This window comes from Clarias gariepinus, chromosome 7, assembly GCF_024256425.1.
Source record: "Clarias gariepinus isolate MV-2021 ecotype Netherlands chromosome 7, CGAR_prim_01v2, whole genome shotgun sequence".
Classification (NCBI taxonomy): Eukaryota; Metazoa; Chordata; class Actinopteri; order Siluriformes; family Clariidae; genus Clarias; species Clarias gariepinus.
The window spans coordinates 32,259,314-32,277,991 of record NC_071106.1 but is presented as its reverse complement, the minus strand read 5'-3'; the positions used below and the strand labels follow the sequence as shown (position 1 = coordinate 32,277,991).

At 38.3% G+C, this 18,678-nt stretch overlaps 1 protein-coding gene across 1 annotated transcript in view; it reads left to right on the top strand.

Annotated features, from left to right (window-relative positions):
* Positions 1 to 2,717: 2,717 nt before the first annotated feature.
* Positions 2,718 to 18,678, top strand: part of tmem91 (transmembrane protein 91) — a 59,448-nt gene continuing 43,487 nt past the window's right edge. Inside the window, exon 1 of the mRNA XM_053500737.1 lies at positions 2,718 to 2,768. The gene's annotated coding sequence lies outside the window, so the exon portion shown is untranslated. The remainder of the gene's footprint in view (positions 2,769 to 18,678) is intronic.

The window sequence follows — 18,678 nt, the reverse complement described above, 5'->3', positions numbered from 1 at the left end:
TGCATTCCTGCCATGTGCACAGTGTTAACCTGGGCAGCTGTACTGTAGTTGAGTAGGCTACGGCTCATCTGGTCAGAACTCCCGGCTTCCATTGAGACCTTAAGACCTTTTACATCCTTGTGCTCTGACCCCAGCGTCCTACATGTAACTATACATTATATGTAGAGAAAAGTATTTCACAGTGCTATGAAGTATATGTGACAAATAAAGGTTAGTTCTTGGGATAGTCTCTAGATCTCTCACCAGACTAGTTGGTGATAATGCCATATTTTATATAGAAAAGAAATCTTATAAAATGCAACTTTATACTACTTCTACTAATGCATTATTTTTCTACATTGGTGCTCATGATGTATTACATTTAATGCCTGGCTGCTAATTTAAAGTCTAATTTGATGCCTGTGTTCACACCATCCATCAATCATACCCCCCTCGCTCCCTTAATTTTGTTGGTGTGCTCCAGAAACACTGTAAATATTTTAACACCTAAGTTAATAATTCACCCTAACTAAGACATACTGCCTTCATTTATTTCATCCTCACATTCAAGGTAATATTAAGCAAAAGTTCTGTCTTTGATGAATGACTTCCTTTAAGCTGTTTACTGCTTTATGGAGTAATTTGTGACATTTATCAAGTATGCAGGTACGTCAGTCACATTTTTATAATCAATTGGTCTTGTGGAAGCTATCTCACTTCAGGTGTTAAAAGAAGGATGGTGTGTATTTTTCTTATGACACCCTGTTAATGCATTTAGCTAATTTTTTGCTAAGTAACAGGATACTACTTAGATATTTGAGTACCATTTTACATTTTTTAATGCAAACAAATATACTAGCACATACAAGCACACTAAGACTAGAATAAGAATATACTAGTGTCAAAAAAATCTTTTTAATTTAAAATAGCTGCATTATAGTGAGAACTCTGACATGTATCAGCAATTATAACATGTATTAATGATAATCTTACAAATTAAACATTTTTAGTCATTTTATTTAAAACTGAAACATAATATTTAATGCTAATGTAATTGGACTACAAAATAAAAGATTAAGTACTAGACTAACAAATGCAATTTAAGGTTTAAACTGAAATAAAACATATAATTTGGTTCTAAACCCTGATTGAAAACATAAACCTGAATGATAGCATCTAATGCTAAAAACTAGATTAACGTAAAAAAAAAAAAAACTGTCCTAAACCTAACCTTAAGTGTTATGCTAAAAACTAGACTAAAACTTAACATTTAATGGTTTAAATGTTACCAAAACATTTATTGTTAGAAACATGACATAAGCACTGGGCTAATCCTCACCACATAATGCTTAAAACTTGGGCATAAACTTAAACTTACAATATAACATTTGAAAACATGCTGTAATGTTTTATGTTAAACCCTGGAACGAAACACAACATTTAATTCTACGCAGTGAAATAAAACATATCCTAGCAAATTTAAGAGTAAAAAAAAATCAACAGACTGGATTAAAACATAACATAAACAATTAATATCCACCAATAAAAATATATCATTTATTATTATGCATTTGCCTAACCTTTAATGATTATTATTGGGTTAACTCCTGTTCCAGTTACCAACAGCTGGCAATTAACAATAAGCACTGCACAGGACGAGAACATCCCACGAGAGCTGCAGTTTTGGAGATGGTCTGATGGTCTAGTCAATACAATTTATCCCTCCTCACAGTACCTACAGTTTCAATATCTTATTACAATGGCAGCTGGAAGTGGGTGGGATGTACAGTATTAGGCAGCAAGTGAACCTGTTGGAAGCAGAAAAAACGGGAAGCGTAAGAATGTGAGTGACTTCGACAAAGGTCAGATTGTGTAGGCTAGAGGACTGGGTCAGGGCGACTCCAAAACCAAAGCCCTTGTGACGTTTCCAGACTGCAGTGGTCAGGACCTACAGTACAGTACCAAAAGTGATTCAAAGAAGAAAAACTAGTGAACTGGCGACAGGGTCATGGGTGGCCAAGACTCACTGATGCACATGGGGAGCGAAGTCTGGCCCGTGTAGTTCGATCCAGTAGAAGATCTACTGTAGCTCTAATTGCTGAAAAGGTTAAGGCTGGTTGTGAAGAACAAGAAGGTGTCAGAACACACAGTGCGTCACTGTTTTGGGGCAAAAGGGGGACCTACTCAATATTAGGCAGGTTGTCATAATATTATGGCTGATCAGTGCACAGGTCCAACATTCAATCCCAAGCATCCTGTTTGTGTAGTTTTACAGTATACGTTTGCTAGGGTTTCCTTTGGGGTTTTTCTACAGTAAAAAAAAAAAAAATGCTAAAAGGTCAATTGGCTATGATAATTTGTCGATCCAGAGTGCAGTCTGGTATATCACTTAGTGTTTCCAGAATATTCTCTGGATTTACCAAGACCATGACCAGAAAATCATCTGACAGCCATAAACAATGCAATTAACCTCAGTTTCATAATAGACAGTAGCACATCTAGACGCACACTCAGCCTGTGTTGTGCTGATGTGTATTGCTGTTAAGAGCAGTGAACAGGAACACATTTGTTGAGCTGAATGTTTAATTTTGTGCATTCAGAGCACATTGAAGCCCCATTGGAGCTCCATTATAGCAGCAGTGAGGGGGCGGATGGAGGACTGAGTGTACTACGTGGGCTGCAGCTGAAGCACAGATGTTTCGCACATTCCTCTCAGAAACATGTACTGTGACCATGGAGCTGTGTGCACTTGTGCTTTTCAATCTCTTCTCATTTCCATTCGTCGTCAGGTAAAAGCCGTTTCTCGCTGCATGGTGATTTACTGTTGACCGTAAATGTGTCACTCTTCATTTTCTCCTGCTTTTGTGAGTGGTAAATAAAATCTCTACTACAACAAGTATATAACTGGCAAAAAATATTCATATAATTGTTCAGAATGTTCAAATTATAATGATTATTATTTAAAAAGGTATGTACCTGGCTTATTTTCATTTTACAAGACGCTGCCTTAATAATGGTGAAATTAAATGATAAACTGGTGATTTTGGTTAATTGTTTTTTTGGATAAATGATCTAAAATTTGTTTAATTAAAATTGGCTAATACAAATGTTTAAAGACCAAAGATTTTCACTGTTTTTGTCCACTTTTTCCATGCCATCATAGGCCTGAAAATTCAGTTGTTGTTTTTCTGCTTCTTTTTTCAAAGATATAGTTTGTATTATTGTTTTGCTTAATTTTTTTAAATGGTAATGAGATTTATTTTAATTATGTAAGTGTTGTAATAAGCAGTGAACAAACTTTTCCTTAAATAGTTTCTTTTTGTGCATTAATGGCAACATCGTAATTTTAATTCCAAGATCATCTAAAGACTAGATTTTTTAGTTTTATTGAGGAAATGTACAACTTGGGACCTCTAGGGGTGTGTTGTGGTGTCCCGCACCAGGACATTGGCAGCAGGTTCTTTATGGGGGGCCTTCGTGGATCTAACTTATTTGTCCTGGGCATCCCATAACCCATCCATGGTGGGTTGTGATGCAGTGAGTGTTCTGATGCCTTTCGTTGTGACCTGCATTAACCCTTTTTCAGTGATTTGTTCTTCATTGACTTTTCTGTGTGATCAGACCAGATAGGTTGGCCTTTAATTGGTCTAACTGATAATCAATATTAATCTGCTAATGTTTTGTGCTGTTAACATTATGGCTGGTCCGTATATATAAGCTCTGGGGGAAAAAATTAGACCACTGCAAAGTAATCAATTTCTTATGTCTTTTTTCTTGCAAGTACATGTATTGGTAAGATGAAGCATTTTTTTTTCTCAGTTTTATTATTTTTTTTGTGAATTGCTGACCATATTTCTTCTAAATTCTACACACAACACCCCATAATGACAACATATAAAAGGTTTACTTGAGATTTTTGCAAATTTATTAAAAATATAAAAAATTAAGAACCCACTAATACAAAAGTATTTACAGTGTTTGCGAAATTGGGCTCAGACTCATCTTGTTTCCTCTGATCATCCTTGAGATGTTTCTGCAGCTTAATTGGAGTCCACCTGTGGTAAATTCAGTTGATTGGACATGATTTGGAAAGGCACACACCCGTCTATACAAGGTCCCACGGTTAACAGTTCATGTCAAAGCACAAACCAAGCATGAAGTGAAAGGAATTGTCTGTAGACCTCCGAAACAGGATCGTCTCGAGGCACAAATCTGGGGAAGGTTACAGAAAAGTTTCTGCTGCTTTGAAGGTCCCAATAAGCACAGTGGCCTCCATCATCCGTAAGTGAAAGAAGTTTGAAACCACCAGGACTCTTCCTAGAGCTGGCCGGCCATCTAAACTGAAGGGAGAAGGGCCTTAGTCAGGGAGGTGACAAAAAACCCGATGGTCCCTCTGTCAGAGCTTCTGAGGTCCTCTGTGGAGAGAGGAGAACCTTCCAGAAGGACAGTCATCTCTGCAGCAATCCACCAATCAGGCCTATATGGAAGAGTGGCCAGAGAGTCTCATCAGACCTGAGAATTTTGTTTCACATGGTCTGAGAGTCCTTTAGGTGCCTTTTAGAAAACTCCAGGCGAGCTGCCATGTGCCTTTTACTAAGGAGTGGCTTCCGTCTGGCCACTCTACCATATAGGCCTGATTGATGGATTGCTGCAGAGATGGCCGGACAGCTCTAGGAAGAGTCCTAATAGTATCAAACTTCTTCCACTTACGGATAATGGAGGCCACTGTGCTCATTGGGACCTTCAAAGCAGCAGAAATTTTTCTGTAATCTTCCACAGATTTGGCCTCGAGAAACTGTGAATACTTATGTACATGTGATTTCTCAATTATTTTTTTTTTTAAATTTGCAAAAATCTTAAGTAAACTTTTTTTATGTTGTCATTAAGGAGTGTTGTGTGTAGAATTCCAATAAAAGAAATGAATTGAATCCATTTTAGAATAAGGCTGTGACATAACAAAATGTGGAAAAAAAATGATGCACTGTGAATTTCCGGATGCACTGTAACCATTGTTATTTAGAGTGTATATTTAAATGAAATGACAACATCACAACACATTAAAATAACCCAAGATCATGCAGTATTTGCACTAATTTAATAACTCAAATAATACAAAATGCAAATAATTTGTAAACAAGTTGTGTTAATGCTTTGGCTAAAGTGCGTTAAGAAATCAGTATTTTGTGGGATATCCCGATTTGCAATTACAGCTTTCATGCATTTTGCTATGCTCTCCACCAGTTTTTCCACATTGCTGTTGGGTACTTTATAACACTTTTTTTATTATTATTATTTTTTTAAGGCAATCAGTTTAGCTGATCTTCCTCTTGATGACATTAGAAGTGGAAGTTAGAAGTTTTCTGGAGTAAATTAAAGTGGTCTCTTATTTTTTTCTTAGAGCTGTACAGTATTTGTAAGAATATCATCAAGTAACTAGTAAACATTAATAATGATACTGATTAGTTTGTTGTTTATTTTTTTATATTGTTTAGTGTCACAGTAAAAGCAAATTTGTTGCAATCATCATATTTATGCTTTAATTATTGAAGTTAAAAGTGGTAATTTATAAACCTTAGTATAAAAAGTACTGGTTTTATGATGCAGATACAGTATGTACATTAATCCAATCCCAAACGTATTGAGGAATTTACGTCTGGAATGACTTCAATAAATACAGTATATATAACATTGGATGGTACATATTTGCATAAAGCATTGTTACATTTTAATTGTTAGAAATAAATGTTTATATTGTTAATAAACGAAAACAATTGAGATGAAATCAGGTGTATACAAACAGATTTTACAATTTTATTGAAAACCATTAATCAAGTTATCAAGTTAGAAGCTTGTGCTATCACATGCAATCTCCTAATACTTTATGACGGTCTATAAGACAGAGCAATAACCTTGTCTTTTAACCGTCTGATAATTACAAGTATCCCTCTCTGTTGGTCTACCTCTCTGTCCATGTTAATCTGATGATGATATCAGCGATGCCATTTTAGCCCGTCTCTTTCTGACAATTTTGTTTCATGTGCCAACCCTTCAGCTCGAATTAAAATATAAAGAGCTGCAGAGGTGGCAGAAGCACACAAACACAATACGCAAATACAAAAGAACAGAGCTGATTTTTCTGGATACTGCTCGAGTAACCGTCAATCACTTCTGTGTGTTAACCAGTCTACGCTTTCATAATGACTTGCCAGTCATTTCTGTAAACTCGGACTGCTTGGAATGAGGGGATTGTTTTGCTCCTGTCCTTCCCACATGGGGTATGGTTCAGTTGTGGTCTGGTATAAATGCTTATGTTTGTATTAAAAAATCAATGCACTTTTCTGTGATCAGCTATTGAAAAGTAAGGGGTCTCTATTTAAAATATAAGGTGTACAAGTACAGGTTTTTCACCAACAAATGTAGTGGGTAGAAGTAAAAAGTATCACATAAAGAAAGTACAATTACACTTAAGTACAGTAATGAAGTAGCTGTAATTTGTTACTTGTCATCATCTCATCCAAGCTATTATCAGATCATATCTGCAATGCTATAAGAACTGGAACAAGGCTTTGCACTAGTTTATACAATAGAGTTTGGTTGTGGGAATTTCTGATCATTCCATAACCAGGGTGTAGTAAGTTCAGTCACTGATGTTGCCTGAGGAGGCGCTTTGAGGAGGCATGTCAATAAGAAATATAACAATAACAATTTGTGCAAATCAGATTTTCACTAGACCCTTGGTTGTCATATGTTTTCAGGCTTTTTAAATGAAACATATTTGCAGAGATGATTTTTCAACGTTGCCATGACAAAAGTGTTGTGCACTAACAATTGGCTGTTGTGACACACTGCTGTAGCCAATCATCAATCAGCACATGGCTGTTAAATGCAAGATCCCATATTCTTACATAAAAAATTTAGTAAGGATAATATTGTGACATTAAAATTTGAACATTAATCAATTACAGTAAAAACAATTAAAATAAAGAATTCACCACACACGCATACACACACATGCCCCATTAAGCTAATGTGCCCCCCCCCTCCCTTTTTTTTCAATTTCTCACCCAGGGTCATAAATGGTTTAATGGTTGCTTTTAAGTATGAAGGGCATTAATGCCTGTGTGTGAAGGCATTGCATATGTCAGATCAGCACCACACAAGTCTAATTACAACTAAACATTTAGTGCAGCTTTTAATTATTTAGGCAACACAAGAGCAAGGGAAACTGGTGGACCTGTAACCGCTCCCTACTGACAAACAAGTGCTGTGTTTAACTCACAAATGGATTAAAATTTCTTTGGCCGGTTGTTGGGCAGGTGATTTAAGAAAACATGACCTGATAACAGCTGCCAAAACATCAAAATGGGTAACCATTACTGCAAGCTGGACAAACTACTTTAAGAAAAAAACAACCATCATTTAGGTTAACAATCTCAATGATTAACATTTAATGATTGGTTTGGCCAAGTAATAATACGGAAGCTGGAAAATAAAGGTGGTGAAGTTCTAATACAGTATATGACTCATGGTTCTTGGCACATTGCAGTTCGTAGCATGTCAAAAGGCTGCTTATGTCATATACAGTATTTTGTTCATACGGCTATGTGCTTGTTGCTTCTGTTTAAGTCCTCATCCTGTTACTGATGGTTCACCCTATTGCAGTCATTCCAAAACCTATGCATGTCACAAATCAATTCAAGAGTGAATGGGTTGTGCTAATAAGAATCAGATGGCTTAGAAAATGGACAAAATGAATATGAGGCAGGACTTAAACTTTCTGATGCAAGGGTGTCCAATGGTGTGAGTGAGTATTGTGTTATATGTTGGTTGTGTGTGTAGAGAGAGAGGGAGAGAGACGCATTTAGAATAAAACCGCGAATTTATTTCCTTTCTTTTTGTTTTGGTTGATGTTTTGTATTCCCGGGCCAGTTGTGAGGGTGGGCCACCTTTGTTCATTATCTGGGCGTGACCGTACTTGTTTAGTACTGTACTCAGATTCTCTTTGTTACAGAAGCCGGGTGCTTATGGCAGCGGTGGAATTCTAGTTTTATTTTTTTCTTTGAGTGGGTGGAACACGAGCACGTGTGTGTATGTGAGTCACTTGTGTGATTGCAGGCTTCTGTGCTGTGTAGGCCGGTTGCGCCATTAGGCCCCGCCGCCCGGCCTCGGTTGCTGAACTTGAGGCTCCGGATGTTCAGGTTGCTCATGAGTGTATTCCATGTGAACCACTGATCCCAGTAATTCTATGTTATTGATTTCTTTTTTTTTTTTGTTATAATTAAATTGTTTTAAACAGTATGTGTAATAAAATGTAATACTTTTGGATATCCTAGTCTCCTGCTTTATCTCGTGAACTGACCTGTGTGCCTTAAGACGAGATTTACTTAATTAGAGTCCCTGGCTTTTATCCAGGGTGGCGTAATCGGAATTCTAATTTTAATAAACCTTTTCTTGCCTCTGCCCTCCACCACAATGGCTAAAACTAAGGAATTGAAAAAGTGGAAATGTCTGTGGCAAAATTTGGTACATCAAGCAATCAATTAAGCATGACACCAGAGTACTTCGGGCAGCTTTATACTAAATATTGGTTGTTGAATAGCATTGTCCTTTCAAAACAAAACGTATTATTCATATTACTGTATTTTGATTGCCATTATAAAAAAAAAAAAGAACTTACTTTTTTGCTTGTTAAGCAACACAAGTAAATGAATTAAATGCAAATGATGCACTGTTAAGCCTGTATTCTGGCTGATTCACAGTGGATAATATTGTTGAGGCTAATTCTCTATTAACAGCCACCATCCCATTTTAATTCTCCCTAAAGAAAAAGTAATAAGATATTCTTTCAATTATGATTCCTCGCCAGTTACGCTGTATAGGACATTATTACTTTTTTTAATTATAAATAGAAAATTTTACTATTTTAAGGTGATGTAAATAACCTCTAGTGTGGCGAGGTGGTAAAGTGCTCGCCCTATTATCTGGAGATCGTGAGTTTGATTCCTGGATGATGCTGCAGCTGAGGGCCTGGAGAGAGCTGATTGTCCAAGCTTTCTTAATGGAATGGGTTGGGAGGCATTTAACGCTCTCACTTCAATCCTGGCACTACAGCCAGCCGAATTTGTTATGCCACCCCCAATGGTGCGTGAGCATGCAGTTTGAAAAGATGCAGTCGGCTGGTGTCATGGGGTTCAGAGGAAACATGAAAAAGTCTTCGACACTCCCTAATTTGGCAGCATCCTTGATGTGGGAGACCCTTAGCGACGGGTATGAATTCGATATGACTGAATTAGAGAGAAAATTTAATTTAAAAAAAACGTTCCAGCCCACTTCCATCCATACAATTATGTCTTACGAGAAGGCCACGGTCCACACTGCCCTACTGTGTACACTTGTTCTGTTCCTCACCTCGATTAGTTTGTCTAATTACATCATCATCTTTAATATATCATGGTCAGCAAACTAGTTAGTGTAGATCAACAACAGCAATTGACATGACACCCACAATTATCAACAACGTCACTTTTTGACATTAAGCAACTTGGATACTGTGACTCTTCACTCTTCCCCCAGAATCTGGGACCTTGATTTCCAAATGAAAAGAGGACAGAAAAAAGGACTTTGGTTTACTAAGTAACGGGCCATTTTTTTCTCCTTATCCAAGGTAAGACACTTCTGAAAATGTCTCTGGTTCAAAAGGAGCTTGATGCAACAACTGTAAACCATTACCTGAAAACATCTGTGCATGGTGGCTTTTGATGCACTGACCGTGATGCACTGACCTTTACTGCTCTTAAGTTCTTGAAAGGGCTTTGACTATGGGCTTGACAATTTTCTTCCTGCTTGTACCTTTTTTCCTTTTACACTTTTCCCTTCCATGAATATTCTTTGATTCAGCACTTTCAGCGATAGCTTACTCTCTTTGTTAAGGGTGTCAGTGAAAGTCTTCTGGACAACTGTCGAATCAGCAGTCTTCCCCACTGAGGGCAAAACTTGCATACACAGTTCTCTCTCCGGCATGTTTTCAGGAGGATGGAAACCTAAAGAAACTAGAAGTAACCCAAATAGAACAGGCTGAAATTCAACACAGAATGGATCGAGATGGAAACTTTGGAGCTGTTCCACCATTCCACCAGAGAAAATGTATTATTTTATAGTGCTTAGAGATCATAAACAACAATAAAAAAAAAAAAGGTTCTTCCTTTAGCACAGCTCTCAACTCTTCAGCCTTGACCCAGTATATCCTCCTTCCTCCTTTCACCAGCACCTCTTCATTTACTCCCTCTTTAAGCATCATTCTATTAACTCCCTTACCCCCCGCCATTTCGGCTAGACGATGTCAGACATGTCAGATTCAACTCTGTAGGACGTACACAGTCTCACACACATACACAGAGTTGCCGCAAACAGTCCTAAAACAGATAAAACAGGGCATGCTGTATAAAAATAGTTCTGCTCTGCTGTCCTCTCTTCCCTCTTTTCCTCTAGAGTGATGAATAATAGAGGGTTGCTTGTTCTCTCTCCCTCCCCCGGTTAATCAGGTCTCGCCTGGCTGCCCTCTCCTCTCCTCCACTCATCTCCCTCTCCATGCTTTAATAAATCATTCATTGCTTCCGGAAGACAGGAGCATCAGTGGCGAGTAGAAGCAGAGAGCTCAGCATCTACTGACCCATCTTCCTCTTTCTCTCTTCATTTCTCCTGCTCACGCATGTCCTGCCTCTTGTGTCTTCTCTGTCTGGTCTTTCTTCACGTCCATCGCTTTGTTTTGCTTACCGATCATTTTGACTCGTAGCTCTTTTTCTCTCTTTCTCTCTCTCATCAGAAGTTCCACAGGCTTTGCTTTACTGAAGTAAAACCCCCGGCAACACACAAACACACACCACTGTGCTTCTCCCATGAAGCATGTCACTGTATATGAATTATAAATGGATCCTAGCTGTGAATGAGTGTGTGAATGTATGTATGCACTGTATCATGCATTCCGATGGCATCTTCTCTTAGTGTTTCTAAAAGAATTAATGAAAAGAACACGCTTCATCTTAAAAAAGGTAATACACTGTAAAAGAAACACAAGTTTCCACTTTCATCTTCCACTTTCTTACAGTACTTTCTTTCTCTCTCCTTTTCTCTGGGTCTCCTGGGGAACTTTCACTTCCTCACTTCCATCTCCTACATATTTAATCTGCCTTTTCTTTATTTCTCCTCGTCCTTTCCTCTCGTTGTATTCTGGGCTCTGTCTTTCCTGGCCTACTCACAGTGATTGCAGCATTGACATCAGCCCCTTTATGGTGCACATGCACACACGCACGCACACACGCACGCACGCACGCACGCACGTATCCCCTTAGAACATAATGAAATGTCAAATGTCATAATCCATGTATGAGAAGCATGCAAGAAAAAGAAAAAGAGAAATAAAAAATACATTTGCTTTTATTTCTATTTTTTTAAATGTGGCAGTTATATTAACCTTCATATATACAGTGATGTGAAAATGTGTTTGGCCCGTAACTGTTTTTTTTTTCCATGTTTGTTACACTTTAATGTTTCAGATCATCAAACAAATTTAAATATTCATCAAAGATAACATAAGTAAACACATCATGCAGTTTTTAAATGCAGGTTTTTATTATTGGAGGAAAACAAAATCTAAAATTACATAGCCCTGTGTGAAAAAGTTTTTCACCAAGAGGTCACATCCAAGAGGTCACATCCAAGAGGTCACAAAGACCCCACAACAACATTCAAAGAACTGCAGGCTTCACTTACCTCAGTTAAGGTTGAGGTTTATGACTCCACCATAAGAAAGTGACTGGACGAAAATGGTTTGCAGGGCAGAGTTCCAAGACGAAAACCACGGCTGAGCAAAAAGAACATAAAGTCTAGTCTCAGTTTTGACAGAAAACATCTTGATGATCCCCAAGACCTTTGGGAAAATACTCTGTGGTCTGATGAGACAAAACTTTTTGGAAGATGTGTATCCCATTAAAAGTAACACCGCATTTCAGAAAAAAAAAAAAAACATCATACCAATAGTAAAATATGGTGGTGGTAGTGTGATGGTCTGGGGCTGTTTTGCTGCTTCAGGACCTGGAAAACTTGTTGTGACGAATGGAACCATGAATTCTGCTGTGTACCAAAATATCCTGAAGGAGAATGTCTGGATGGGCGGCACGGTGGTGTAGTGGTTAGCACTGTCGCCTTGCACGTGAAGTTTGCTTGTTCTCCCTGTGCTTGGTGGGTTTTCTTCTGGGTACTCCGGTTTCCTCCCACAGTCCAAAGATATGCAGGTTAGGCTAATTGGCATTCACAAATTGCCCATAGTGTGTGAATGGATGTGAATGAGTGTGTGTATGGGTGTGCCCTGCGATGAATTGGCATCCTGTACCCTGCCTCGTCCCCTAAGCCTCCTGGGATAGGCTCCAGGTCCCAGCGACCCTGAATACAGGATAAAGCGGTATAGACGGTGAGTGAGAGAATGTCTGGCCATCTGTTTGTGACCTGTGATAAGCTGAAGTGAACTTGGGTTCTGCAGCAAGACAATGGTCCAAAGCACACCAGCAAGTCCACTACTGAATGGCTAAAGAAAAACTACGATTTTGGAGTGGCCTAGTCAAAGACCTGAATCCAATTGAAATGCTGTGCTATGACCTTGAAAAGGCGGTTTATGCTCGAAACCTTCCACTGTGGTTGAATGACAACAATTCTGCAAAGATGCGTGGTCCAGAATTCCTCCACAGCACTGTAACAGACTCCTTGCAAGTTATCGAAAACGCTTGATTGCAGTTGTTGCTGCTAAGGGTGGCCCAACCAGTTATTAGGTTTAGGGGGCACTTTTTCACACAGGGCCATGTAGGTTTGAATGTTGTTTTTCCTTAATAATAAAAATCTTTATTTAAAAACTGCATGATGTGTTTACTTGTGTTATCTTCAAATAATATTTATATTTGTTTGATGATCTGAAACATTAAAGTGTGACAAACATGCAAAAAAAAAAAAAAAGAAATCAGTATGTGGGCAAACACTTTCTCAAACCACTGTATATATCTTAATTACATCTCTATACATTTTAAATAATGCTGGTATACTCTTTTCAGAAACCATTTATTCATCCATTTATCCTGAGTAACAAGGGACCATGGAGCCTGGTGGGACAATGTGTGGTATACCCTGAAGGGGTGCCAATCCATCACAGGGCCAAAGTACACACACTCAGGTACCAGTAATACACTCTATTTGAAAATGCCAGTCAGCCTTTACTGCATGTCTTTGGACTATGGGAGGACCCACCAAGCACTGAGAGAACATGCAAACTCCACGCACACAGATCGGATGCAAGAGTCGAACCTGAAGGCATTAGGCGACATTGCGAAGCCACCATCCTGTGCACAATTATAAGTTAGCTTGTTTACTGCTCCACTTAGATTGTGTAAGAGGTATGAGGAGTGTTCAAGTCAAACCAGGACTTTTGATTGTGAAGAAAAACGAAACACAATTATGAGAGAATAAAAACTAGTTTTATCCCCTGCTTCACTAATGCATGCATTCCAGTATTTCACTAAAGCTTACTTACCATTAATGTAGAACATTTTCTCAGTATGCCAGAGCCAAGATTAGTTCACTTGCTTCACATCTGAAACGCTGGCCTCCCAGGAACTCCTTTAATGGCCCAAACATGTGGAAAGTCAAGGGCAAGACTGCACATGGGATGTGGCAATAACTCCCAGCTGAGGTGTTGTAATGTGCCAGTGGTGCTTGTGAATGACTGTGTGTAGAGTTCCCACAGATAGATGTGTCTCTTACAGAAGCTGATGACAAGTTATCTATGGATATTCTAGGTTCGAGTGGACATTTGCTGGACATTCAAAAGGACCACCTGTAGTGGGCTTTTGCAACATGAAATGTTTACTGCATTGCTGTTACAACACAAAATGTTTCATGCATTTTATCATCTCATGGACAATTTATTTGCACTACCTCAATTTAGCTCTGTGTACTGGTCAGCGATATATTGTCACAGTATATTGCATTGTGTCGTGTTTGCATAAAGTGCACTTTATGTCTTTTTGTATAGTTCCTATCTAGTTTTGTTAATTTACGATATTTACTTATTGTATATTCATATGTAGCACCTTGGACTTTGAGGAACATTGTTTCGTCTCACTGTATACTGAACTGTATAATTTATAAATAACGATACAAGCCTACTTGACTTGACTTGTTTTAAGTCTGAACCATCTCAACCCACGTGAAGTTTTCTGTAAATGTCAGTCAATGTTATGTCATCAAGTCCCCGTCTAGAGTGTAAGAGTTAGGATTGCCTAGTGGTCAAAATAGGAACTGCAACAAAAGCTAACAGGTCTATTGGGGCAGGAAACAAGCAGTAAACCAACACAGTAAAAAAAATGGGGAATGGAATTTTTGTCTAATCGGGCAGAAATATTCCTTAGACATTGCTTTATAATAAATAATCACAATTACATCTAACTGATTTCTAGCAGACAATGTGTCTAAGATGTAAAGGACAATATTCGTTGCAAAGATTTAAAGAGAGAAAATGGGGTGGGAGTGCACACACCAGAAATGGTGAATTTATTTCCCAAGTAAAAATAACTGTTTTTTTTTTTTTTTTTTTAAATGTTCCAGTGCTTTTCGAGTTGTTGTTGTTAGGCAGGACATTTAGCTGAGTCCTTGGGTAGTTAATTACACTGCATTAGCTTGATTATATTAGGTGATGTAAGCCCATCTGCTGCATCGAACACAGTTAAACAAAGCCATGTCTCAAATGGTGAGACAAGATATGCGACACTATCCTGGAACCCATTACTGCACTACTCTAAAAACTCACTTTATCACAGTCTGTAGAGCAAGTGAAGTGTGATAGCCTCTCGACTTAATTTTGTTCGAGGCTGTGCTGTTATTAATTTTGACTGGTCACAAGCATCCTTTGTTTCTTCCTTATCTTCCTCATCTTCTTTGCTTTTCATCACCCCCCATCATTATGTCTTTTATTCTGTCACTCTGCTCTGCAGTGCTCTCAGTCGCAATTGCCCTTAATCTGCCTCCATTAAGAGCTCGTCCTCACTCCTCAGCACACACTATTCATTACTTCCAGTACCAGAGAGGCTGAGAACGCCCCCCCCCCCCCCCAACACCCACCGCTGATACCAAAACCTTTGTTTTCCCTCTTTTTTTCTGTCTTTTAAAGCCTTGAAGGGCTTATAAGAGCATTTTAGCATCTGAGAGCTGCTTGTTTTGTGCCGCTAATCCCTCTAAATGGCTACTTCAGCAATTATTTGATTATTTTTTCCTGTATCTTTCTTACAGTCATCAAATCTTGATGGAGATCAACAGATGCACAGTGTGTGCATGTGTGTATGTGTGCTGTTTTACTTATTTATACTAAATAATCTGATAATATGGAAAAAATTTCTTGCATGGGCATTCGTGTGAGTGGAGTGTCGTGTGTATATGTCGATTGAATATGTAGTGTGAGAGCATGAGCATGTTAGACCATAGAATAACAATTCGTTCCTCTTATTAAGTCTTTGTTCTGCTCTTCCTTGCTTCTCGTTCCTAATGAAGTGCTGGTTCAATTCCCACTGAGGTTAATGGAAAAAAGGAGCAAGGCAAGGAACAAAACTGCTGCGCGTACAGAAAAAACACTCACCTCCAGAGAGAGAAAGAGAGACTGGTGAAACATGATTACCAGCTTTGCTAATTCTTTTGTTTCGCCTACTGATGTACCTCATACTTCATTCAGCCTCCTTTTGCTCCTTTGCATAACTTTATTATGAAACAACCATCACTTGTTCCATTTGCGACCGAGAATTAATAACACCCATGATTGCTAATTAAATATACGCTCTCGCTGGCCATTTTAATAGAATCACTTATTTGTGCACCCAATCATGTGGCGGAAGCACAATGTACAGTTTATAATTACTGAGGTACTAGGTCAAGCACTTCAGGTAATGTTCACATCAACCATCAGAACATGGGAAAATTATGATCTGGATGATATAAACTTTACCAGTGGTGTGGTTGTCTTTGTCTAATGGGGTAATATAGTCACATATAACAGTCTCTAGATATTACTCAGAATGGTGAGAGTAAACAGACTATAGTATAAGTGTTATATGATAACACAAAAAACTCTTTACAGCCATGGTGAGCAGATAATCATCTCAGAATGCACAACATGTTGAATCTTGAGGTGGATTGGCTACAGCAACAGATCATGTTGATATCCAGAAATCTGATGCTACTATACAGAAGGCTTGAATTCACCAAAGATGCCCAGATATGTTTCTGAAATACTCAGCTCATTAGGCACCACCTAACCATACCAAGACACATTTTTTTCCCAATTCTGATATTTGATGTAAAGCTTTTGATCTGCATCTCTTTGATCTTGCATTTGATCTGCGTTTGCACTGCTGCCATATGATCAGCTTCAGCGAAATTGATAGCGGTATTATTATCTATCTTGTGTAAAATTGCCCTTAGAAAGTCAGTGATTGTACAGTGGGTTTAAAAAGTATTCAGATCCCCTTAATTTTTTCACTCTTTGTTATATTGCAGCCATTTGCTAAAATCATTTAAGTTTATTATTTTGCCTCATTAATGTACAGTACACACAGCACCCCATATTGACAAAAAAAACAACACAGAATTGTTGAAATTTTTGCAGATTTATTAAAAAAAGAAAAACTGAAATATCACATGGCCCTAAGTATTTAGACCCTTTGCTGTGACACTCATATACTTCTAATATATAATAATATTCTAATATTATAACTCAGGTGCTGTCCATTTCTTCTGATTATTCTTAAGTTGGTTCTACACCTTTATTTGAGTCCAGCTGTGTTTGATTATACTGATTGGACTTGATTAGAAAAGCCACACACCTGTCTATATAAGACCTTACAGCTCACAATGCATGTCAGAGCAAATGAGAATCATGTGGTCAAAGGAACTGCCCGAAGACCTCAGTGACAGTATTATGGCAAGGCACAGATCTGGCCAAGGTTACAAAAACATTTCTGCTGCACTTAAGGTTCCTAAGAGCACAGTGGCCTCCATAATCCTTAAATGGAAGACATTTGGGACGACCAGAACCCCTCCTAGAGCTATCAGGGGAGAAGAGCCTTGGTGAGAGAGGTAAAGAAGAACCCAAAGATCAATGTGGCTGAGCTCCAGAGATGCAGTCGGGAGATGGAAGAAAGTTATAAAAAGTCAATCATCACTGCAGTCCTCCACAAGTCTGGGCTTTATGGCAGAGTGGCCCAACAGAAGTCTCTCCTCAGTGCAAGACACATTAAAAAACACCTGAAAAACGATCGAAGAAGATGGTGAGAAATTAGATTCTTATTTTGGCTTTAATTCTAAGTGGTATTTGTGGAGAAAACCAGGCACTGCTTATCACCTGTCCAATACAGTCCCAACAGTGAAGCATGGTGGTGGCTGCATCATGCTGTGGGGGTGTTTTTTAGCTGCAGGGACAAGACGACTGGTTGCAATTGAGAAAAAGATGAATGCGGCCAAGTACAGGGATATTCTGGATGAAAACCTTCTCCAGAGTGCTCAGGACCTCAAACTGCTAAAAACTAAGGTTTACCTTCCAACAAGACAATGACCCTAAGCTCACAGCTAAAATAATGAAGGAGTGGTATCACAACAACTCTGTGACTATTCTTGAATGGCCCAGCCAGAGCCCTGACTTAAACCCAATTGAGCATCTCCTGAGAGACCTAAAATGGCTGTCCACCAACGTTTACCATCCAACCTGACAGAACTGGAGAGGATCTGCAAGGAGGAATGGCAGGGGATCCTCAAGTCCAGGTGTGAAAAACTTGTTGTTCTTTATAGAAAAACTTTTCATGAAATTATAGTTTTTACTGTCTGTTTGCAAATTAGGTTATAGTCATTTACATGACTCCAGGCTATCCTTCTCAACAAATTGAATGTTACAGTGTGGGAATTAGTGCATTTCATTAGTGGCTGCCTCATACAAAATGTCCTTGTTAGCGTGCACTCTCACACACACACACACACACACACACACACACACACACACACACACACACACTCACATCAGGCCAGCACAGCCTAAAAATAACACCGCATTACCATTGCAAGCAATTTACCATTATTTTCTATTAATTAAATAGTGAGACAGCATACATTTCTTTTTGTTTATAGCGACGTTTAATGTCACTGTAACAAGCTATGAATAAATCTCCCCTCTTGTTATTCCCTCTCCTGCAGCTAATAAGGCAGGGGGACAAAAAAAAGCTCACAGCTTATGTTATTAAGAAACTTTTCATATGACGGGGAACTTTCAGCTTTTTGTTTTCTCGTACCGAGCACTGATACTGATATCACTTCAACAAATACAAACAGGTTAAGAAAGAAAGAAAAAAAAAAAAAGTTTATTTTATGGCATTTGGAATTAACTTGCCTGTTTAAGCTGTTCTTATAGAAATAGTAACGCATAAAAACTGGTGCATAAAATACTGTATAAACCTTATAAAAGTGCAAAAATGTCAAAGCTGTTGTTTTTTAATCAACACTTTCTGACAAATCAGAAAGGAATATTTAAGAAGAATGTGGTACACTGTATATACTTGTCCAATAATCAATACTGCATGGGTATTTTTTATTTATTGCGTTGCTAAAAGCATTAGTTCTTGCCAC